Source organism: Notechis scutatus, chromosome 2, assembly GCF_049901735.1.
Source record: "Notechis scutatus isolate UNSWTSFEM ecotype Mainland chromosome 2, rNotScu1.2, whole genome shotgun sequence".
Taxonomy (NCBI): Eukaryota; Metazoa; Chordata; class Lepidosauria; order Squamata; family Elapidae; genus Notechis; species Notechis scutatus.
Window position 1 is genome coordinate 16,437,097 of NC_142010.1, and position 26,208 is coordinate 16,463,304.

Below are 26,208 nucleotides of genomic sequence, written 5' to 3' on the forward strand. Positions count from 1 at the left end.
ATTCTCATAAAATCTAAAGTCATCAAACAGTCCAATCAGCTGATTCTTTTTAATACTTTCTCTTTTTCCACTTTCTCTTTTTGGGATAAAGTTTGATCACAAAATTCTCTTTAAAATATATCTTTAGGAAGTCTTATTGCTGTTTAATAGCTCTTTAAAATTAACTCTTTAAAGTTTTAGGCAGTCTTCTCCTTATTTTCAGGTTGCTCCAATTTTTTTTTTCCTCTCCCTTCCCACTCACAGCCAAAAAAAAAAAAAAAAAAAAATCTTCTTTTTTTTCCCCCTTTGAATATTCAGAAATCCTTGCTCCTTCAATATTCATTTACCTCCAGAACAGATTCCCGGATTTCTCTTATGGTTCCACTGCTGTCACGTTAGGGAGGAGAGTGAAAGTCAAGAAAAAAAAAACTTACTCTTTTGAAATGTTTGTCGCTTGTATCTCTTTCTAGAAACAAAGTATCCTTAGCAGCCTTTGAGGTTACAGGAACTCTCTCTCTTAACTTTATCCCAGTCAGAAGCAACTTCCACAGCTCTTCCCTCTTCCTCCAGCACAAATCTTACCCGGCTGCTGGCTTCTTTGAGGCGGCCATTACTGACCGCCGCTCCACCACCTCAGGAAAAAGGGGTTATTCCGGCTGGAAAGGGGGTCTGCGTTACCCCCAAACCTCTGTCCGGATCCCCTCTCTCTTCGGCTGCCTCTACAAGGCAGCCACAGCCCCCAGACCTATTTAGATCGGGGGCACCTTGGCAGCGAACGCGACAGGGATTGCAGAGGCGCGAATTCCTGCTGCTACCGAAGCCACGCAAAACCGGAAGCCCCAAATTATTTACAATGTATTTCTCTTTAACTGCCCACACTAATGCTGCCCTTAATGTAGTAGCCTTCAGACTAGGTGCAAACACCTCATCATAGTCATTTGCTGTCTGATTGAACCCCTGTGCTACTAACCTGGCTTTATGGGTAACAGTCCCATCTACACCTGTCTTCAGTTTATATATCCATTTACATCCTATGGCATGTTTACCTGTTGGTAACTTAACATTTTCATATACCTCCAGTCTTTTTAAAGATTCTAATTCCTTATCCATTGCTTTCTGCCAAGCAGTCTGATCCTTAGCAGGATACAGTTTCAGTTCACCATAATTACTTGGAATTGTATTCACTTGGCATATAACACTAGCCTGATATCTATCAGGTGGTCATGTTACTCGGGTGGAATGCCTTGGTAATACAGGGCCAAATGGTGGACTTCCTTGTGCCACCTGCTCCTGTTCTTCTACCTCCTCCTGTGCCTGTTCTCCCCCAGTTTCCCCTGTTCTTCCTCTTTAATGGCTATTGGTGGTTTACTGATTTTATCTTTAGGGACTATTTGGGTGTCAATAATAATATCATTGCTGGATTCCTGCTCCAGTTTATCCCATCTAATGTGCTCTAGAAATTTTGCACTAGCACTGCAATAAACATGAGCTGTGCCTTGATCCCAGAATCTAAATGATCTATGGTTAGCCTCATAACCTACAAAAAAATGACTTCTTAGCTCTATGTTAACCTTTCAGTCTTACTTGTGAGGGAATATGCACCCATGCTGGAGCACCAAATGTGTGTAGATAACTTAAATTTGGTTTTCTGCCATGCCAACGAGTGAATGGCAATTCACCAGTTGTTGTATTAACCACATTGTTTAACACATGGTTACTACACATTATGGCTTCACCCCACAGTGTTTCAGGTAAACCTGAATCAGATAACATAGTGCGAGCCATGGCGTGTAATGTTTGCCCTCTTTGTTCTACAAAAGAGTTATGTTGTGGTCTGTAAGGTGCAGAATGTTTATGCTCAGCACCAGCCAATTTCAACATATTTTGGAATTTTTTGTTAACAAAGTCAGATCCCATTATCAGTAGCTAAAGTAATTACTTTACTCCTCATTTTTCTCTCAGCAAACCTTAGCCAGTTAAAGAAATGTTGGAATGTTTCTGTTTTGTTTTTCATAAGATAGCAGAAACCATATCGTGAGTAATGGTCTATAATACTCAAAATATAGTAGGCACCTCCTAGACTTCGTTTCTTAGGACCAATTATGTCAGCAAAAACAACCTCTAAAGGTTATTTGGTCTTAAATCCATTTAGTCTGTTTGCTGGGGTAACCTTACTTTTCTCTTGGCTACAAGCATTACAGTTTAAGTACTTGCTACAGCGTTTCAATTTTACTCCCTCTGACAATTCAACAGTTTGTTTGAGCATTTTGAAATGAATGTGCCCAAAATGTCTATGTAATAAATGTATACATTCATCATGTGGCTTAACATTGTTATAAACTGAGTTAGCCATCTTCAACTGATCATCATGTATCACATATAAATCATTTTTTGAATTAGCAGTAACACTTTTACCCTCTTTCTCTATTATACAGTTATCTCCCCTAAAGGTTACTACATGAGCAAGATTAACTAAAGCCCTCACTGATAGCAAATTAAATTTCAGTTTAGGTACATATAACATAGTTAAATGCTCATTTACTCAAGAACAATATGCAGTACTTTCACCAGACGCTTTCATCTTGCATCCATTTGCCAATGATACATGTTGCTTACTCTTGGACATCTTTACAAACCTTTTTTTTAAATCTTTAGTAATGCATTGCGATGCTCCACTATCAACAACCCACAAATCATGGTTTACAGTTGAATCGCTAGACATAGCTAAACCAACATTCTTCTTAGCCTTCTGGTGTTTATTAGTATTCTGTTGTTTTCCCTTCTTACAGAATCTAGCTTTATGTCCCCTAGCCTCACAAGAAAAACATTTCCTAACAGTATAGGCAGTTGAACACAAATCCTCTTCTTGTGGTTGTTCCTTCCTCATTTGGTCCCTAACCAGCCATCTTCTTGCCTCTTCTAACAACCTTCTGGTTATGTCAGTCAATGTCAGTTTATCTCTGGGCAGGACTTCCAGTGAAGATACATAATCATCATAAATTTCATCCAACAAGGAAAGAATGATGTAAACTTGATGCAGCTCTGAAAATATCAGTTCCTTTTCATGTAGCTCTTGAAAAGTTCTTTTCATGAAGTTTAAATGAGCTAACGTATCTCCACCTTTCAGAAGACGTGCTCTAAACAGTTTACGTGTAAGATGTATGTGTGCACCTCCACTGTCACAAACATAAATCCTCTTCAAATTCTCCCAACACTTAGCAGCAGACTCTTCTCCATGAATATGGACTTGTTGCTGGTCACTCAGTGTTAGTCCAATTATACAAAGAGTTCATTCATTGTTCTGTTTAAAGTTAGCAAGTTTCTTGGCATCATCCTCATTAGCTGGATCCCAAGCATTTACATCTGGTGGGTCTTGAACTACATTCCATAAACCTTCTCTACACAGAAGTACACTGCACTTCATAGACCAGGAAACATAGTTTTTTCCATCCAACCAGGTTATCAGTGATAGACTTGTTGAAGTGTCTTGTGCCATCTTTATCAGAATAGTAACCCACAATTAAACAGTAAACAGTTGATTGTATACAGTACTGTGCATTCACACTAACTCTCAGTTATCTTAATCTGGTATGGCCTGGGCCCATAACCAGTGTTGAGGTAATTCCCCATTAGGAGAATGAGTGCATATAGGGAGACGTATTTGAGAGAAGTGTTTGAATAATACACACAAAGCACACAGATACACTGTACAGTAAATGTAGGTTTTTACCTCCAGAAAGGTTTAAGCAAAGTTCAAAATAAGCAGTCCAAAGTCATTCACAGGTAAGTTTTTAGTCCAGGGATAATCCAAATATCAAAGTCCAATGTCAAAAACAGTTCAGTAACAGACTTACATTAAATCCAGAAATATCAGTCAATTAGGAAAAATGGAGGAGCGGCAATACTTTCCAACAGAAGGAAACAGAGATTCACTCTCTTCTGAGACTAAGACTAAACAACCCAGGTTTCTGGCTCCATCTTATGGCCATTTGAGAAACCACACCCAATTATACTTTTGCATTTTCTTAAAGATACAGTTTTAAAATGTCTATCCTGGTATATATATTTCCATCCCAAAGAGCTGTTAGGTGACTTATATTCCTAACAGTTCCAACAAAAATATTTCTGGTTTTAAAATTTTCATCTATATGTTGCTTTACCATTTTTACTAACCTTGACACGACATCCTCTTGAATAGCTACACCAGCACAGACCAATACTGAATTCATATATTTCCAGTTTTGCTAAGCAATGGCCACTAAGCGAGGACCTGGTCATTAAGTGAGGACCACTTAAATTTGGCTTGCCAGTCACATGGCCACCTGCCTTGTCCCCTCCAGGGCTCCCCAGGCCTTGGAAATTGGCAAAAAACACTTGCTAAGCAACTGGTCATTAAGCATGGACCTGGTCATTAAGTGAGGACCACTTAAATTTGGGTTGCCAGTTACATGGCCACCTCCCTGCTCTCTCCAGGGCTCCCCAGGCATTGGAAACTGGCAAAAAACACTTGCTAAGCAACTGGCCACTAAGTGAGGACATGGTCATTAAGCGAGGACCACTTAAATTTGGGTTGCCAGTGGCATGGCCACCTGCCCGGGCCTTGCCTGGGCCTCCCCAGGCCTTGGAAACTGGCAAAAAATACTTGCTAAGCAACTGGCCACTAACTAAGGACCTGGTCATTAAGCAAGAACCACTTAAATTTGGGTTGCCAGTCACATGGCCACCCGGCCACGCCAACCCCAGTCACATGACCACGTAGCCATGCCCACCTCAGTCACATTACCACCCAGCCACGACCCGGCAGTAAGCCACTACCACCCCAGTCACATGACCACCAAGCCACACCCACAAATTAGGTGACACCCACAGAACTGGTTGTTAAGAAATTTGAATCCCACCCCTGGAAAAGATGATTAAATAAGGATTCTCAAAAAAGTGATACACAAGATATAATAGAAGGATCAAAGATTTATAATAATATGTGTAATATATGTGGTAGGAATAGGTATGAATAGATGTTTATTTATTTATTTATTTGATTTGCCAATTGTTTACAAGATAATAAGTATAAATGTATACATAGTTGTGAATACATGAAATGGGTACATATAAGAAAAATAAAAGTATAAGAGAAACAATAGGACAGGGACGGTAGGCACGTTGGTGCGCTTATGCACGCCCCCTACAGGCCTCTTAGGAAAGGGGTGAGGTCAATAGTAGACAGTCTAAGGTTAAAGTTTTTGGGGTTTGGGAAAGAAACTACAGAGTCGGGTAGAGTATTCCAGACATTGACCACTCTATTGCTGAAGTCGTATTTCCTGCAATCAAGTTTGGTGCAGTTTACTTTGAGTTTGTATCTATTGTGTGCTCTTGTGTTGTTATGGTTGAAGCTGAAGTATTCATTGACAGGTAGGACATTGCAATGTATGATTTTATATACCATGCTTAAGTCAGACCGAAGACGGCGTAATTCAAGGTTTTCAAGTTCTAGAATTTCAAGTCTGGTGGCATAAGGTATTCTACAACGAGTAGAGGAGTGGAGAACTCTTCTTGTGAAATATTTCTGGACTTTCTCAATTGTGCTAATATCAGATACGTAGTGTGGGTTCCAGACTGATGAACTGTATTCGAGTATTGGTCTAGCAAATGTTTTGTATGCTCTGGTTAGTAGTGTGATATTACCAGAGAAAAAGCTACGTAGGATTAGGTTAACAACTCTTAATGCCTTTTTGGCTATGTAGTTGCAGTGGGCTCTAGCACTTAGATCATTAGAGGTGAGTATTCCAAGGTCCTTTACAGAGCTTGAATCATCAACAAGATCTTGACTATTCAGCTTGTATTTTATTTTCTGATTTTTTTTGCCAATATGTAAGACAGAGCATTTATTTGTTGAGATTTGAAGTTGCCATTTGTTTGACCACTCTGATACATAGTCAAGATCTTTTTGTAGGGTAGCAGTATTGTCTGTGGTATTGAACAGCTTTACATCATCAGCAAAAAGAATGCAATTGCTCTTAATATGATCACAGAGGTCGTTTATGTAGAGTATGAAGAGAGTTGGTCCTAGAACACTGCCTTGGGGAACACCACTATTGACAGGTACTAGATTTGATAGTACGCTCCCGATTTTGACCATTTGTTGTCTGTTTGACAGGAATGCTTCTATCCAGTTATTCAGTTGTCCAGAGATACCATAGGATTTTATTTTTAGGAGTAGTTTGTCGTGTACCACTGAATCAAAGGCTTTACAGAAGTCTATGTAGATTAGCGTCTATTGCTTTGCCCTGGTCGAGTTGTGTCGTCCATATGTTTTTGCAGTGTAAGAGTTGCAGATTACAGGATAGTTTTTTTCTGAAACCAAATTGTTTATTGGAGAGTAGGTTATTTGTCTCTAAGTGAAGGATGATGGATTGGTTAATAATTGATTCCATGACTTTACAGGTGACGCAGCATAAGGAGATTGGCCTGTAATTTTCAACTAGGCTTGGGTCTCCCTTTTTGAAGATGGGGATGACTGTGACTTGTGACCATAGGTTAGGCAAGGAGCTGGTTCTGAAAGATTTTTCAAAGATTATGCTTAGAGGTTTGGCTATGGCAGTGGATAGCTTTCTTAAGAAGTAGGCACATATTCCATCCGGTCCAATAGATAGAGATGGTTTTAGGTTGCGTAGTGCTTTTTCAACATTGTCTTCTGTGAAATCGATATGTATTAGATCATTGTTGTTATCTGTGGTACGGCTAGGAAATACTGGGCATGATCCATTGCTGTTTACAAATACTGAGCCGAAGAATGTGTTAAAGATGTTGGCTTTAATGGTGTCGTCGTTGCAGTCTTTACCATCAGGTCCTATCAAGGGAGGGATGGACCTTGAGTCTTTTAGTTTGTTGTTTACAAAATTGTAAAAAGCACAGGTGGAATTGGTGCTTAGAAGGTTTTCCTCTTGTTTAATGTGATAATTGGTGCATTCGGTCTTTATCTGGTGGCATAAATTTTTGTATCGGTTTTTGAAATTGGGAACGTGACCAGATTTGTTTTTCCGCCAGAGTGATCTCTTTTTGGATTGAAGTTTCCTTATTGATATGGGTAATCTGCTTTTTTGTTTTGTTTTGGGAGTTGTTGTTGGTACATATAGTTTGATGACTCTTTTGACTTCAAGTAAAAATATGTTGTAATGGTCTTCAACAGTATTGCATCCAGTGAATAGAGATTGCCAATCAAGGGATGAGAGATCGTTGTGTATAAGATCATAGTTGCCTTTTTGAAGTTACAATTGGGAATTACATCATTGTGGTGATTTTTGTGTGGACGTATGTTGAGACAAAAGTCAATCATATTGTGGTCACTACTGGAAAAGGGTTCTTTAGTTTGTATTCCGTAAATTAAATTCAAACTATTGTAGAAGATGAGATCGAGGCAGTTGTTTAGTCTAGTGTTGCTGGTTACTAGTTGTTCCAGTCCCAGATTTGTAATAGCATTGTAGAAGGTTGTGTGTATGATTTCAGTTGTACAATCATTTAGGGTCCAGTCAATATGAGGTAGATTGAAATCACCAAGAAAGATAAAAGGGTATGGGCAGGATGCAGCCCATGTTAGTAATGTATTTAGCTTGTTTACATGTTCGATGTCATAATCAGGTGCTCTGTAACATAGTAAGAATCGAATTGTGATATTTAAGGATAGTTCACAGATGATGGTCTCAGGAAGAGCAAGCTCCTGGGTAACTTGGATATTTTTTAGATGTAAGGATTTTTTATAGAAGATAGCAACACCACCTCCTCAACGATTTTCACGATCTGATCGGTAAACATGATAGTCTCTTACTGTGGTAATGGAGTCGGGGAGAGATGCATTGAGCCATGTTTCACAGACAAATATAATGTCAAAGTTAGCCATATTTAGGAGGATGAGAAATTCAGGTATTTTATTCACGAGGCTTCTTGCATTGAGTAGTTTGCATTTAAGGCCGGCAGTAGTTGGAATTGAGGTAGTTGGGGGGCGTGCGTGCCTAGTCTTGGGTGATGGTGGATCGGTTGAGGTAGGGTTGTGGTTGAGGGTAAAAGCTGAGTATTGGGTTGCGTGGCTTACTTTTGATAAAGTCAGCATGGTAGTCAATGTACAGGTCCTTCTCTCCATTGTCTAGACGGTTTTTGAGTTCAATGCGGAGTACACGGGAGCGGGCACGTTGCTGTATGGTTAGGTCAGGGCGGCAACGGAGGTTCTTATGGTTGGTGTTGGTTTTGGCGAGTGAGTTTATAGTATAAATGAATTTACGTTTGCTTGTTTCATTTTTGCAAATGACTCTGCACAGGCGTGGGGCTACAGAGCCGTCACTGTTATTGAGCTCTCGGCCAATGCGTGAAATGTCAAGTATTTCATCAGCGGAGATGGTTGATGCTTGATAATCCCTGATGATGTTTCGGACAGTTGTGATGTCATCATTGTTATTGGTGACCTCTAGACCAAATAAGATGGTGTTTGGACGTTTCCGTTCACGCTCAACAGCTTCTCTGATGAGGATTGGGATATCAATATTTGTCTGGGTTGTGTTTATTTGTGGATTGGGTTTTGGATTGGGTTGTGGTTGTTGGGTAGAGATGTGGTTTGTAGCTATTGGAAGTTCAGGTTTTTGCGTTGTTTCTTTTTTTTCAAGGTTGGATATTCTTTCTTTTACGGCATCCAGGGATGCTACTATGGTTTCAATGGTATCAATTCTTTCCAACAGATCCAGATGTTAATAATAATAAGACAATATTAAAGATGTATAATAATAATTGTAATATAAATCTCCACAGACACCTTCTTGGAACTAGTCAAATGCCGATGTCCTGGTCCACGTCATACAGTTAATGAGGTGGTTTTATGAACAAGATGCTTTCAATCTCCTCTTGGGGGAGAGTCTATCATCTTTCTATGCAATCTTCTCCAGCTTTCTAATGAAAATGGATGTATGAATAGGAAAAGGGAAATGCTGTATTTCAACAAATATTTAACAAATTTTAGAAGTGGAAAGGGCATGAGTGCCACTAAATGTTGTTCTTCTAAGGCGGAGCTAAGCTGAAAAAGAGTGAAAATATTGTGTTAACAATATGGTCCAGATGGATCTTGACAGACTAGAACACTATGCCGTATCTAACAAAATGAAATTCAATGTAAAGAAAAGTAAAGTCCTACACTTAGGCAAGAAAAACCAAAAGTACACATATAGACTGGGTGAAACCAGGCTCTACAGCAGTAACTGTGAGAGGGATTTTGGAGTCTTAGTGGACAGCCAGCTACATGTGAGCCAGCAGTGTGCAGCAGCAGCCAAAAAGAGCTAATTAACAGAGAGATACAATCAAGATCAAGCATTAGTAAGACCAGTCTATAAAGCATTAGTAAGACCACACCTAGAGTACTGTATCCAGTTTTGGTCATCACACTATAAAAAAATGTTGAGACTCTAGAAAAAGTACAGAGAAGAGTAACCAGGTTGATTAGGTGACTGGAGGCTAAAACATACAATGAACGGTTACAGGAACAGGGCTTGGCTAATCTAGTAAAGAGAAGGACCAGGGGAGACATGATAGCAGTTTTCCAATATTTGAGGGTCACTTGAGACTTTCAAGAAGAGATTGGACTGCCATTAGTCAGAAATGGTGTATGGTCTCCCACTTGGGTGGGGGGTTGGACTAGATGACCTACAAGGTCCCTTCCAACTCTGATTATCTGTTATCTGTTATATGCAATAGTGTGAGCTGCTTTATTATAGAGCAACAAGAAATGCAAAATTATTATAAAATGGGAGTTGCTATGAAGAAGCAAGTTGGGCACAGGAAGTATCACCTTATATGATAATTCAGCTCGGTCATTGCACTTCTTCCTTGTGACCTCCAGAGCATGGGAAGTAGGCTATAAAACATTGTGCACAAAGCTGTGGATTTTTAAGTGGGCAAAATGGTGCCAACCTGAGAAGAGATATCAATCTTCGTCCCTTCAAGGACAAGCATCCTTCAGCTTTCGACAACTGTAGGTAGGAACATTGGCCTCCCCTAGTGGTGGGATTCAATTTTTTTTACTACCAGTTCTGTGGGCGTGGCAGGGGAAGGATACTGTAAAATCTCAAGTCAGATGTGGTATTTGCTGACTCTCTGCACTACTCAAAATTTCCACTACCGGTTCTCCAGAATTGGTCAGAACCTGCTGAATACCACCTCTGGCCTCCCCACCTTAGTGCTGGTACAGCAGAGCACCCTAATTCATTCTGGGGTTCAAATAATTGTCATGAAAATTATAACTCAGATCAGATGGACATTGGAAAGGAATGGAGATCATGGTTTGACTCTTGGATGTGTCAACTAAAAAGATACTCCATTGGTCTTTTTAGCTGCCAGCAGAAAGGGAGCAGGGGAAAACAATGCATTCCTCAAGTGCCTAGATAATCACCCTGGCGGCCCAAAGTTGTTGGAGCGCAAGAATATTATCATTGATTACTCTTGGCTATGGATGTGTCCCATTGGAGAATATACATCCAGGAGGTGTGGGGAAGACCAGGGTCAAGGGGGAAATGAATGATGTATTTTAGTGTCAGCTGCATCCAGCTAATGCAAACATGGCCATTTCTAATAAATAACTTTTCTTTTCTCTGAGAGATGCGGCTAGAGACTTCTGATTTGAATGGGGGTGGATGACAATTAGGACAGAGAAAACTTTCCAGGAGTAGATGGATACTCTGCTAGTTAAAAATAATATAAACTAAATTAGAACTGAGACAACCAAAAGGTAAGAGAGGAATAATAGAAAAAAATTAGAAGTACCAGAAAAAAAAATAGAAGAGTTGAAAAAAAAAAGATAAAGATAAATAACTATATAGATAAATAAAGATATAGAGGTATAAAGAAGTTGCTTTCAATGTTCCTCACAATTTTAACTATATTTTAACCTTTGACTGAAGTTACAATGCAACTCTCTTTTTTCTTTAATCTATTTTGTCCAATCGCTAAAAGCATAAATTGTGAGTTTTTTTTGGGGGGGGGGCTTTTTATGCAAAAAGTCAATAAGACTGTCAATAAATCAATAAATGTAGATATCACCCTTTCTCCAGTTTGCCCATCTCAACAACTTCTGTCAATTGCTCCATGATAGCTAGTGCTGAATGTTTCCAACTTTCCAACTTTGTAATAATCTCACCACAATAATCATGTATTGAAATATATTGAAATAATCATTCTGGATTTTTTCTAACTTTTCATCCCTCAATCCTCAAATAACACAGGACTCAGGATACCACAACAAAAGAACTCGCAAGCCCATCACACAACCCATTACCCAAGCCATTAAAACATGAGAGGCTAATGGAAAAAAGATCACTACAAAACAAACGACCCAGGAGATTACAGCACAAGATCCAGGATATCTCCACAACAAAACTCACAAGGCCATCACACAGCCCATTATACCAACATCAACTCCATCAACCAATCAAGAGGCAGCAGTGCAGCCAACCAGCCCAGCACACCAGCCCCCACCATCAGTATTTATAGAAAGACGCCAGCTCCTATCACACACTGCTTGCACTGGCATGAAGCCGAAAGCACCAGCCTGAGGATGGCAAGTGGGACCGTGCCGAAATGTCGCCAAGATACTCTTAATCTTACATGGGAAAAGACCTGAACATACCTAGACCTACATACCTGTACCCGTGAAAATCTACAAAAACAAATTCGACTTCATCGAAACGTTGCCTAGATACTTCCAATCTTACGCGGGAGAAAACCCAAATAACCAAAGATCCACATACAAATACCCGCGAGAACCTCAGAAAACAAATGAATTTTATATGTGTGTGTGTGTATGTATATATATATACTTACATGTATGGTATTTGGCTTGGTTCGGGTATTTTCCCACGTCATTGTAGTTGTTCTTTTAAAGTTGTAGCAAAAATTAGAGATATACCCCTGGGGTCACTGTTTTGTTGTGGTTGTGGTCCTTCCTCCCAGTCAGGGCAAGTCCAGAAAGTGATGCTGGGGAAGAGAATTGGTGGGTGCTGGGTGCTGAATTCTCTTCCCCAGCATCACTTTCTGGACTTGCCCTGACTGGGAGGAAGGACCACAACCACAACAAAACAGTGACCCCAGGGGTATATCTCTAATTTTGCTACAACTTTTTGGTTCGGTATTTTCCCACGTCATTGATAGTTCTTTTAAAGTTGTAGCAACGTTTCAGCAGAATCTCATCTGCCATCATCAGGCTTCTGTAGCTTGCACTGGCACTAAGCCGAAAGCACCAGCCTGAAGATGGCGAGTGGGACCTCGCCAAACGCTTGCCTAGATACTTTGAATCTTACGCGGGAGAGAACCCGAATAACCAAAGATCCACATACAAATACCCGCGAGAACCTCAGAAAACATATATATATATATATATATATATATATATATATATATATATATATATATATATATATATGTGTGTGTGTGTGTGTGTGTGTGTATGTGTATGTGTATATGTATATGTATATGTATATGTATATGTATATGTATATATATATATATATATATATATATATATATATATATATATATATATATATATATGTTTTCTTAAGTTTTCATGGTACTTACATGTATGGTGTTCAGCTTTGTTTGGGTATTTTCCCACATCATTGTAGTTCTTTTTAAAGTTGTAGCAACGTTTCAGCAGAATCTCATCTGCCATCATCAGGCTTCTGTATTGTGTCCGTCTGTGGGTCAGACTTTTACAGTGGTTTCAGATTTAAATTTGGGGCAGCCTATTGCTGTGCAGGAATGGTTTTTTCTTCATCCTGATTGGTTGGGAGTCTTGGTCTGTGTTTATTGGTCTCGGAGTTTGCTGTGTTCTGCTTGATGGGTGTTTCTAATATCTTCTGTCTGTTTTTTGGCTCTTTTTGTATCTTGATTGGCTGGCAGCATTGTGTTACTTTAATGGAGGTCTTTAGTGCAGCTTGGCTTCGGGTAAATGGACGGCTATCATTAGTTAGGAAGCTGGGTTTCATCTGGGTGCCTGGTTGGGGTGTGTTTGAGCTGGAGGTATCAGGGGGGATCTGTTTGTGCCCAGGTGTTTGCCTGGCTTGTGGTGTGGAGATTTTTTTGTTTGTGAGTGCAGGCTTCCAAATGATTGACAGCCTGGTGGAATCATCTCTTCTGTTCATGCTTTCTGGTCTTTTTTCAATTATGGCTTCTCTGATGATTCTGTGGCTGGGGTTTTCTATAGTGGCTAGGGTTTTGGTGCCATTGAAGTTGATGCTATGACCTGTGGCTTCCATGTGTTGGACTAGTGAGGAAGTGTGTTCCAGCTTTTTGACTGCATTTTTGTGTTCATCCAGGCGGGTACTTATTCTTCTATTGGTCTGTCCAATGTATGTGGCCGGGAATGATGCACAGGGCACTTCATATATGCCTTGGTTTTCCAGGTCAATTTTATCTTTGGGGTTTCTGAGGATGGCTGCTATTTTTCTGTCTGTTTTGAAGGCAGTCTTGATGTGGTGTCTGTATAGTATCTTACTAATTTTGTCTGTAGTGCCTCTTATGTAGGGCAGGACAGCTGTTCCATAGGTCTGTTCATCTTCTGGGTCTCTATTATGTCTCAGTGTGTTTTTGTGGATCAAGCCGGTGATTTTGCTTTTGTGGAAGCCGTTGGCTGTCAGTACTTTAGTCAGGGTGCATAGTTCAGTCTTAATGTGTATCTTGTCTGCCAGGCGTTTGGTTCTAGTAATTAGTGTTTTAGCCACGGAGTTTATCTGTGCTGGGTGGTGGTGGGATTGGGCGTTGAGGTAGCGGTTGGTGTGTGTTTTCTTCTGGTATATGGTGTGTCCTAGTGTGCCACCTGTTTTTTTGTAGATTAGTACATCTAGGAATGGTAGTTGTTTGTTTGTTTCCGTTTCCATGGTGAACTTGATTTTGGGGTGTGTGCTGTTTAGGTGTGTTAGGAAGTTGTTTAGGTTTTCTTTTCCATGGGGCCAAATCACGAATGTGTCATCGATGTATCTTAACCATAGTTTGGGTTTGTGGATGGAATTGGCCAGGGCTCTGGATTCGAATTCTTCCATGAACAGGTTTGAAATGACAGGTGACAGTGGTGATCCCATAGAGGCTCCTTCAATTTGTTTGTATCTTTGTCCTTTGTATATGAAATATGTGTTGGTTAAGCAGTGTTCTGTTAGTTCCATGAGGTGTTTAGCTGGTTGGTATTTATTTTTGATGATTTCCAGGGTCTCTTTTATCGGGACTTGAGTGAATAGTGAAACCACGTTGAAGCTTACAAGCAGATCTTCCTGCTCCACATGTAGATCTTTGATCAATTCCAAGAAGTGGTATGAGTTTTGTACATGTGAAGCTGCTGTTTCAGCATGGGGCTGTAGCTGTTTTGCTCAGTGTTTGGCTAGGTTTTGTAGTGGTGCTCCTCTGGAGCTGACTATGGGTCTGAGAGGTATGCCTTCTTTGTGTATTTTTGGGAGGCCGTATAGTTTGGGGCATCTGGAAGATTTCTCTCTGGGTATGATCGTGTGTTGGATCTCTTTGCTTATGTGGCTGGTTATAATTTTCTTCTTGGTTAATTTTTCCAGATATGTGGTTGGGTCTGTGTTTGTGGGTTTGTATGTGGAGTCTTGGAGTAGGTCTGTCAATTTTGTTTCATAGTCTTTTCTGTCCATTACTACAGTGGCATTCCCTTTATCTGCTGGGAGGATGATTATGCTGCTATCTCTTTTCAGGGTTTGTAGCGCTTTGATTTCATTTTTCTGCAAGTTGCTTTTGGGTGGTTTGCTTGTGCATACGATGTTGGTAACTTGGTGTCTTATTTTATCAGCTTCATCTGTATTTAATTTAGTTAGACTGGATTCTACTGCACATATGATGGATTCTGTGGGGATTTTTTGGGGTGCTATAGCATAATTGAATCCTTTGGTTAGGACATCTGTTTCTGTTTTGGTGAGTTCTCTGTTGGAAACGTTGTACACTAATTGTTTCAGGTGTTGTTTTGAGTTTTTGGGGGTTTTCTTGTCATGTTCTAATTTCTTTAATTTTTTCAAGAGTTTTTCCTGTTTGTAAGTGCTTTCAGATTCAGATTTCCAAGTTGTAAGTTGTTTTATCTTGTCCCAAAGTAGAGGGTGGATTTTGCTTCTCAATTCCAGGTGTAGTGCTAGCAAATCTTTGTTTAACTGATCTAATTGGAATCTCTTACTGTGGAGCTCGTTCCTTAGTAGAACCATTTCAGTTCTTTTCAGGATACGTTTAGTGGCTGCTGTGCTTTGATGAAATGTTAATTTGAAGTAGGTTGGTGTAGTATTGTTGTCTCTGCAGCTGCGTAGGAATTGGAGGTCACATAGTATTCCTGCTCTTTTAATTTCCAGTTTCTCGTAGGTTTTGATCTGGCTGTTTATTTCCTCCCCGTAGAGGTTTGATATTTGTTTTCTTAAGTTTTCGCGGGTACTTACATGTATGGCATTCAGCTTTGTTCGGGTATTTTCCCACGTCATTGTAGTTGTGCTTTTAAAGTTGTAGCAACGTTTCGGCAGAATCTCATCTGCCATCATCAGGCTTCTGTATAGTGTTCATCTGTGAGTCAGGCTTTTACAGTGGTTTCAGATTTGAATTTGGGGCAGCCTATTGTTGTGCCAGAATGGTTTTTTCTTCATCCTGATTGGTTGAGAGTCTTGGTCTGTGTTTATTGGTCTTGGAGTTTGCTGTGTTCTGCTTGATTGGTGTTTCTAATATCTTCTGTCTGTTTTTTCTAATATCTTGATTGGCTGGCAACGTTGTGTTACTTTATTGGAGGCCTTTAGTGCAGCTTGGCTCCGGATAAATGGATGGCTATCATTAGTTAGGAAGCTAGGTTTCATCTGGGTGCCTGGTTGGGGTGTGTTTGAGCTGGAGGTATCAGGGGGGATCTGTTTGTGCCCAGGTGTTTGCCTGGCTTGTGGTGTGGAGATTTTTTTGTTTGTGAGTGCAGGCTTCCAAATGATTGACAGTCTGGTGGAATCATCTCTTCTGTTCATGCTTTCTGGTCTTTTTTCAATCTCTATGGCTTCTCTGATGATTCTGTGGCTGGGGTTTTCTATAGTGGCTAGGGTTTTGGTACCATTGAAGTTGATGCTATGACCTGTGGCTTCCAAAGTGTTGGACTAGTGAGGAAGTGTGTTCCAGCTTTTTGACTGCATTTTTGTGTTCATCCAGGCGGGTACTTATTCTTCTATTGGTCTGTCCAATGTATGTGGCCGGGCATGATGCACAGGGGACTTCATATATGCCTTGGTTTTCCAGGTCAATTTTATCTTTGGGGTTTCTGAGGATGGCTGCTATTTTTCTGTCTGTTTTGAAGGCAGTCTTGATGTGGTGTCTGTGTAGTATCTTACTAATTTTGTCTGTAGTGCCTCTTATGTAGGGCAGGACAGCTGTTCCATAGGTCTGTTCATCTTCTGGGTCTCTATTATGTCTCAGTGTGTTTTTGTGGATCAAGCCGGTGATTTTGCTTTTGTGGAAGCCGTTGGCTGTCAGTACTTTAGTCAGGGTGCATAGTTCAGTCTTAATGTGTATCTTGTCTGCCAGGCGTTTGGTTCTAGTAATTAGTGTTTTAGCCACGGAATTTATCTGTGCTGGGTGGTGGTGGGATTGGGCCTTGATGTAGCGGTTGGTGTGTGTTTTTTTCTGGTATATGGTGTGTCCTAGTGTGCCATCTGTTTTTTTGTAGATTAGTACATCTAGGAATGGTAGTTGTTTGTTTGTTTCCGTTTCCATGGTGAACTTGCTTTTTTGAAAGCCGTTGGCTGTCAGTACTTTAATCAGGGTGCATAGTTCAGTCTTTATGTGTGTCTTGTCTGCCAAATTAATAAATAAATTAATAAACCAAATTGTTTATTAGAGAGTAGGTTGTTTGTTTCTAAGTGGAGGATGATGGATTGGTTAATAATTGATTCCATGACTTTACAGGTAACACAGCATAGAGAGATTGGTCTGTAATTTTCAACTATGCTGGGGCCTCCCTTTTTGTAGATGGGGAAGACCATGGCTTTTGACCATAGGTTAGTCAAGGAGCTGGTCCTGAAAGATTTTTCAAAGATGATGCTTAGAGGTTCGGCTATGTCAGTGGATAGCTTTTTTAAGAAGTAGGCACATATTCCATCTGGTCCAATAGATAGAGATGGTTTCAGATTGCGTCATGCTTTTTCAACATTGTCTTCTTTAAAATATATACATATTAGATCATTGTAATTATCTGTGGCTCAACTAGGAAATACTGGGCATGATCCATTGCTGTTTACAAATACTGAGCCAAAGAATGTGTTAAAGAGGTTGGCTTTAATGGTGTCATCATTGCAGTTTTTACCATTAGGTCCTTTCAGGGGTGGGATGGACCTTGAGTCTTTTAGTTTGTTGTTTACAAAGTTTTAGAAAGGGCAATTGGTGCGTAGAAGGTTTTCCTCTTGTTTAATGTGATAGTTGGTGCATTCAGTCTTTATCTGGTGGCATAAATTTTTGTATCGGCTTTTGAAGTTGGCAACGTGACCAGATTTGTTTTTCCGCCAAAGTGATCTCTTTTTGGATTGAAGCTTCCTTATTGATATGGGTATTTTAAATGTAAGGACTTTTTATAGAAGATAGCAACACCACCTCCTCTATGGATTTCACAATCTGATCGGTAAACATGATAGTCTCTTACTGTGGTAATGGAGTCAGGGAGAGATGCATTGAGCCATGTTTCACAGACAAATATAATGTCAAATTTAGCTGTATTTAAGTAAGAGAAGAAATTCAGGTATTTTATTCACAAGGCTTCTTGCATTGAGTAGCTTGCATTTAAGGCCAGCTGTAGTTGGAATTGAGGTAGTTAGGGGCGTGCGTGCCTAGTCTTGGGTGATGGTGGATTGGTTGAAATAGGGTTGGGTGCTGAGTTGTGGGTTGTGTGACTTACTTTTGATACAGTCAGCATGGTAGTCAATATACAGGTCCTTCTCTCCATTGTCTAGATGTTTTTTGAGTTCTATGCGGAGTACACGGGAGCAGGCACATTGCTGTATGGTTAGGTCAGGGCGAGAATGGAGGTTCTTATGGTTGGTGTTGCTTTTGATGAGTGAATTTATAGTATAAATGAATTTATGTTTGCTTGATTAATTTTTGCAAATGACCCTGCAGAAGCGTGGGGCTACCGAGCCGTCTCTGTTTTTCAACTCTATGCCAATGTGGGAAATGTCAAGTATTTCATCAGGAGAGATGGTTGATGCTTGATAGTCACTGATGATGTTGCGGAAAATTGTGATGTCATCATTGTCATTGATGTCCTCTAGACCAAATAAGATTGCATTTGGACGCTTCCATTCACGCTCAACAGCTTCTCTGATGAGGATTGGGATATCATTATTTGTTGGATTTATGATTTTTTGTGGATTGGGTTGCGTTGTTTGGTAGAGATGTGGTTTGTAGCTGTTAGATGTTCAGGTTTTTGTGTTGTGTCTTTTTTTTCAAGGTTAGTTAACCTTTCTTTTATAGTGTCCAGGGATTCTACTATGGCGTCAAGGGATATTATTTGAGTTTCTATGGTATCAACTCTTTCAAACAGGTCTATATGCTTGTCCAGTTTGGGTCTGCATAATGGGCAGAAATATGGAAAATGGTTGGATGATTCTAAGAATTGAATTATTTGCTTGGTTAATCCCAAGCAGCCATGATGAGATCAAGAAAAAGGGATGATATACTGAGAGTACCTGGGTTTTATAGCCTTTGTTGAGATTTGAATTGGAGCTTGTATTCTAATTGGTTGTCAGACTCCCATGGGGCATGCAGGGGCAACTCTGTAGGCTGTCTTGAGTTCCAGGCTTAGTTGAGCCTTGCTGGATGATTATGCCCTTAAAAGGGCTTTTGGCAATTGCTATAGCTTTACCTGGAGATTTTTGTTATGTAAAGTATTCTGGCCCAGGCTTTCATGGCCCACCCATTAACAAAGGTGGGGGTGAGCTTCTGTTTCTGAGGTGAGTTTCTGCTTCTGAGTTTCTACTCTTTTTAGGGGAAATATTCTGCCTTTTTAATATTTCCAAGGATATTTCATTTTTCTAGGAGGGGGGTGGGTGCTAACTTCCTACAATCCCTCTTTTTTTTTTTCAAAACACATGAGAGTTTTAACAAAAGATTAAATGGTGATCAGATCAGGGAGACTTGATGGGTGCTTTTAATTTTGTTCTGATGCAAAGGGAAAGGCATTTTAGAAAGAGGCAACAAAAAAGGATTCCTTCAGTGGCTCCCAAAAGCTTTCAACCATGATTCTGGATTTTTTTTTTTCCTGTATCCAATTTTTCATGCCAATTAATTTTCAGATGTTTGATGTACTTTTTTTTTTTGTGAGTTTACAGTCAGGTTGGAAGCACAAGCCCCTACATTCTTCACAAACTTTAAATTACAGGCTGCCCATTTCCAAGGTTATGGTTACTACCTGCCTAGCTCTTAACTTCCAGGGTTTGTGAGGCCAAACTGAGGTTAGCCAGTGTGCAATCCAGGCTGTTTAGTAGTTTTAAAATTACACACAAGAAGCCCTGGGACTTCTACTCATGAGACTACCAGTGCAAGATATCCTGTTTTACTGGGCAACTGGGCAGCATCATTTGTGAGTTACAATTAGGACTTGGGGTTTGGAGATCTCTTTTCTGCTATCTCTTCAGGAATTGCCTGAGGGGGATGCCCCCTCCCCCTTGGGATTAGCAGGGAGTTTTGCTTGGGCCTCAATGCCACAGAACAGCAAACAAAAAACAGAACAAAAACACATTTTAAAAAAAGGAAGCTAGGAGCAGCATTGTGTGGAGGTCGGTGAAAGGGATAACCTCTATCTAATTCTGAATGGTGTGTCCCGGTGTATGTGCCTTCTGTATGCAGCTAGTTTTACAATACAGATAATACAAACATGCTGAACAATTTTCCCTCCCACCAGACAGAAATACAAGGTGTGCGGAACTTGCTGGGCCAGCCACTCTCAAATACAATCCTTACATGAGTACATCAAACTGGTTACAATATAAATGATACAAAGAAGGAAAACATTACAATGAAGTTCACATTACAATTAATTTCCAATTACAATGAATTTTCCCCCTGCCCCCCAATCTTTCTAACTGTCTTCTGGGGATTGAAAAGAGTCTTTTAGTCTTTTACTGGTCCATCTCAGTCCTTTTCTTCATGTCTCTGAGTGGCATAGGCTTGGCCTGGTGGTATGGGTGGTCAGTCAGGCTTGGGAAGGTCTGCCCCACTCTGGTTTGCTGAAATGACTTTCAGTGGATGCTGGATCGAAAGCCAATTCCTTGGCTCCAATGGATGGAATGTCTCTAGGGGACAGCATCTGCTTCTACATGTTGCAGGGTTGAAAGACAAAGAACAAGGCTCCCCTCCCCCCTTCACTGGTAATTCTATCAGGAAAGCCTTTGTAAAAGGATTAGAGATTTGGGGGGATATAGATAGCTTACAGGCATGGTTTGAGGAGGAAGAAAAATAACACATCAGTATTGCAGTTACTAAACACATAAATCAGTTTCAACAAAATGGAGACACAACAGTTGAGAAAGGAAAAAACTGGATTCACATGCTTCAGGAAAAGGATGAACAGGTAAAATCATTTAAACACACAATAAATGCAAGGATGAAACTTTTCTTGTAAATGAATTTAGAACATTCGTTAGTAATCTTGGGTTTTTCTTAAAAGCACAGAGATGAAAGAAAATTGAACTCTGTTCCTCATCCAGTCTAGTGGCCAGACCAGACTGGCAGAAGGCAATTTCTCTCAGTGTTTTTAATTCTTAACAATTTAAAATTAATATCTGAAGGGATCAGAGACACTTAATAGTTGCAACAATTATCTTGAGGACACACAAAGACTTAGACACACACATGTGTGCGCACACATACCACACACAAACAAGGATACAGAGAGGAAAACAAAACTTTGAGGTTTACACACACACTGATCATTCCCACAATAAATCTCTCAGTTAAATTGGGGAAGGCACAAATCTTAAGGAATAAACCATGTGGTTGCATAGAAGACAAAGAAAGAAACACAGAAAGAAAGAAAGAAAAAATCCCATGTGATCCCGTTTATATATTGCCCTTTTCTTTCATTTTTCTTTTCTTTTCTTTTTTCTTTTAAGTACCTTTATTTAGCCACATTGGTCTTCCTGTATCCCTCAGCAAAGCCCATTCTCTACATATACATTTTGCTTCTTTTTTCATCCCAGCTAGTGTTGACATCTGCCACTCATCACAAGCCTCCAAAAACTCTCCCAGGGGGGTTCTACTCAGGACCCTCAAACTACCGCTTCCCATGTTTCCCCTTCCAATGTGGGATTCTCATACTTTTGCTTAGTTGGCTCAACAGGCCATCAAAAACAGGCCTTAATGGCCCACACATTAACAAAGGTGGGAGTGAGATTAACAAAGGTGGGAGTGAGCTTCTGCTTCTGAGGTGAGTTTCTGCTTCTGAGTTTCTACTCTTTTTAGGGGAAATATTCTGCCTTTTTAATATTTCCAAGGATATTTCATTTTTCTAGGAGAGGGGTAGGTGCTAACTTCCTACAGTTTTATCTTACCACGAAGGTTGTGGTCTTTTTTGATCATCCTTATCTCCTTAATTCCAGATTTTATCTCCTTAAAACTGCTCAGTTTCTAGAACTGTAGTGATATGAGATAGATGTGAGGTCATTAGAACATGTCCCTCAAAAAGAGTGAGTGAGGCATCTATTGCTACAGCATCTAGGCAATGGATACAAGTTGTCAGAAGGAGATATTTATAAGGCTTAACTAGGTATCCAAGATAAGGTCCTTTCTGCTGAATAACTTCAATAAGATAACAACAACTGGCACGGAAGAACAAATTTGTTCCACGCTAGTGGAACAATAACATATCTGAATTACAAATTTGTATAATTAGTATAACACTAATACAAAGTTTGTTATTAGTTACATTTGGAATCTTCATTTCCCCCCCAAAAAAGACTTGAGGAGGCTAACAATCAAGATGAACATTTGCATTCAAGGGTTTTTAGATAAGGTGCTCTCTTGTAGAAGCCAAAGGCCAAATCTAAGTAGAAATTCCTTTCAAATTGTCCCTCATTGTATTGGATATCAGCAAAGGCTTTTCTCTTCAAATTTCTAAGTTCTTTCTAAGTTCACAAGACCTAAAATGGACACCTAACATCAACAACATCATTAAAAAAGCACAACAAAGAAAGTTCTTTCTGCGCCAATTCAGAAAGCTCAAAATGCCCAAGCAGCTGCTGATCCAGTTCTACAGAGGAATTATTGAGTCTGTCATCTGCACCTCTATAACTGTCTGGTTTGGTTCTCCAACCCAACAAGACAGACACAGACTTCAGAGAGCAATTAGGATTGCAGAAAAAACAATTACTACCCACCTGCCTTCAGTCAAGGACCTGTATACTGCACGAATCAAAAAGAGGGCTATGAAAATATTTACAGACCCCTCACATCCCAGACATAAACTGTTTCAACTCCTTCCCTCAAAATGATGCTATAGAGCACTGCACACCCGAACAATTAGACATAAGGACAGTTTTTTCCTGAACGCCATCACTCTGCTCAACAAATAATTCCCTCAACACTGTCCAACTATTTACAAAGTCTGCACTACTATTATTATTAATCTTCTCATCACTCCTTATCACCCATCCCCTCCCACTTGTGACTGTATGACTGTAACTTTGTCGCTTGTATCCTTACGATTTATAATGACTATTTACTAGTATGATTTGATTGCTTATTGTACGCTGTGACTATCATTAAGTGTTGTATCTTATGATTCTTGACTCTTGACGAAAGTATCTTTTCTTTTATGTACACTGACAGCAATTGCACCAAGACAAATTCCTTGTGTTTCCAATCATACTTGGCCAATAAAGAATTCTTTTCTTTTCTTTTCTATTCTATTCTATTCTAGTCTAGTCTAGTCTAGTCTAGTCTAGTCTAGTCTAGTCTAGTCTAGTCTAGTCTTTATTTATTTATTTGTCAAGCGATTATAAGATAACAGGTGTAAATATAAACATAGTTATGAATACATGAAATGAATACATATAAGAAAAAAAGCAGTAGGACAGGAATGGTAGGCACCTTGGTGGGCTTATGCTTGCCCTCAACAGACCTCTTAGGAAAGCGATGAGATCAATTGTAGACAGCTTAAGGTTAAAGTTTTTGGGGTTTGGGGAATGATCCACAGAGTCAGGTAGAGTATTCCAGACATTGACCACTCTGTTGCTGAAGTCATATTTCCTGCAATCAAGTTTGGTGCAGTTTACCTTGAGTTTGTATCTATTGTGTGCTCTTGTATTGTTGTGGTTGAAGCTGAAATACTCATTGACAGGTAGGACATTGCAATATTTAATTTTATGTACTATACTTAGATCGGAGAGAAGGCAGCATAGTTCTACGTTGTCTAGGTCTAAAATTTCAAGTCTGGTGGCATAAGGTATTTTGCAATGACCTTGCTGACGATCCAAACTCTGTCAAGGACCTTGGAATTCTCATCTCAAATGATCTAAGTGCTAGAAGCCCACTGTAACTACATAGCCAAAAAGGCATTAAGAATTGTTAACCTCATCCTACGTAGCTTTTTCTCTGGTAATATCACACTACTAACTAGAGCATACAAAACATTTGCTAGACCAATACTTGAATACAGCTAATCCAACTGGAACCCACATTATGCATTTGATATTAACACAGTAGAGAAAGTCCAGAAATATTTCACAAGAAGAGTTCTCCACTCCTCTACTCGTAGCAGAATACCTTATGCCACTAGACTTGAAATTCTAGATCTAGAAAACATAGAACTACGCTGCCTTTGGTCCGATCTAAGTATAGTATATAAAATCATACACTGCAATGTCCTACCTGTCAATGACTACTTCAGCCTGAACTATAACAACACAAGAGCACACAATAGATACAAACTCAAGGTTAACCACACCAATCTTGATTGCAAGAAATACGACTTCAGCAACAGAGTAGTCAATGTCTGGAATAATCTACCTGACTCTATGGTTTCTTCCCCAAACCCCAAAAACTTTAACCTTAGACTGTCTACTATTGACCTTTCCTAAGAGGTCTGTAGGGGGCATGCATAAGCGCACCAGCATGCCTACCATCCCTGTCCTATTGTTTCTTTTATTTTTCTTATATGTATCCACTTCATATATTCATAACTATGTTTATACTTATGCCTATTGTCTTGTAAGCAATTGACAAATAAAATAAATAAAATAAAAAATAAACTCAGGCACCGATCAACAAAATTACCCTCTTTTACAATGAGAGGACAACCTGAGGCTATCATTCCTGGCACTTGAACGTCTTTTACCATTTTTCTCGTGGCTTCTCCATTTCAACAATAAGCCACGGTGCATTGACGTAGACCAATGAAATGGCTCGCAATCCTTGGGAAAAGAGAGAAAAGACATAAATGTTTCTCTCACCTTGTTGTGCAACTTTAGCCGTGACAATAGAGCTTGGTTGATAATAATTTTCTTTCTTTCGAAAGTCACCATTTTCTCCACGATGAGAGACTTCTTAGGGAAAAACACCCAGCTCACAATCACCAGGTTAGCTGCTAAATCTCCATTTTGGTACAAGTACAGTTCGTACATGGAAAGATTGAGAAACTCATTCTTCTCCAGAAAGGGATGAAACTAGAATGACAACATCCAGAAATTTTAAAAGCAGTAAACATGGCAACTTATCCCTTTTTGTTCTTACTTCTACTACAGTGGTCTAATTTGTAAATAGTCCTGTTTGGGAGAACAGGTTTTACCTCTAAAAATGAAAAAGAAAAGTTCAGCAAAGTTCATCAATAATACTGACGATTCATGTATTGGAAATGTTATACATATGGAAAAATATATATCTATTTTCCAATTACACCTAAGAAATTATAGAACCAAAGAGACTCCATCTTTTTCTTAATGTGACCTTTTAGAAAGTTATCTGATCACTTATATAAGTATATCATGCTTTTGTAACTTGTTATTCTGCAAAGTTAAAAATATTATGTTCTTGGATGAAGTGGGTTTTTTAATTTGGCTTGAGACTTCATGTCAGGAATACTTGGTCATCCTAACATTGTTTTTGTGATGGAAGTCCATAGAAATCCTATGTGTGAGAAACAGGAAGGATTATGTAATCATTTTTATGTGATATACTATAAATGTTTTTAACCACCTTAAAGGCAGTGTCTCCTTTCTCCTACTTGTTTTGGAGTTGGGGTCCTTTTGTCAAAAATCTTTAATAAAGCTTATGTCAACTAAAAAGATACTCCTTTGGTCTTTTTAGCTGCCAGAAAAAGGAAGTGGGGGAAAACAAGGCATTCTTGAAATGCTTAGATAATCACCCTGGCAGCCCAAGGTTGTCAGAGCATAAGAAGGTTATTGGAGAGCATGATGGATGACTCTTGCAGATGGATGTGTCCCATTGAAGAAGTCACATCCATGGGGTTGGGGAAAGACCAGGGTCAAGGGAGAAATGTATGATGTAACTTAGTATCAGTTGCACCCAGCCATGCCCCAACATGGCAACTTCCAACAAACCAATTTACTTTTCTCTGAGATGTGACTAGAGACTTTTGATTTGAATGGGGGTGGATTTGTTAGAGGCCTGATAGCTTTCTTCAGCCGTGGGATTCTACCAGTTCGCATTGATTCTCTAGAACCAGTTGTTAAGATTCTAAGCAGTTCAGAGAACCAGTTGTTAGAAGAAATTACTGGCCTAATCGTGTAAGGAAGACAGGAAGGAAACATTCTGGTTTTGCTTACAGAAACTGCCTTTCCATTAACCCTTTTTACATTCTTGGCAGGACTAGACTTCCTGTCTCAGGAACTTCTCTGGATTTTTTTTCCTCCTTTGCTGGTACTTTGCTTGTGTGGAGTGATCATTCAAAGTTACAATGGCACTGAAAAAAGTGACTTATGACCATTTTTCACACTTACGACTGTTGCAGCATCCCCACAGTCATGAGAGACCAGACGAGGAGATGCATGCCTCAATGTGAGTGATATTGAGTTGGCCACGCCCAGCTAATAACATGACCACCAAGCCATGTCCACCCACATGACCACAAAGCCAGTCCCACCAACTAAGCCATGCCCACAGAACCAGTTGTTAAAAGTATTGAATCCTACCCCTGGCTTTCTTACTGATCCTGGTTATCAAGTCTATTATTTTTATACTCTCATC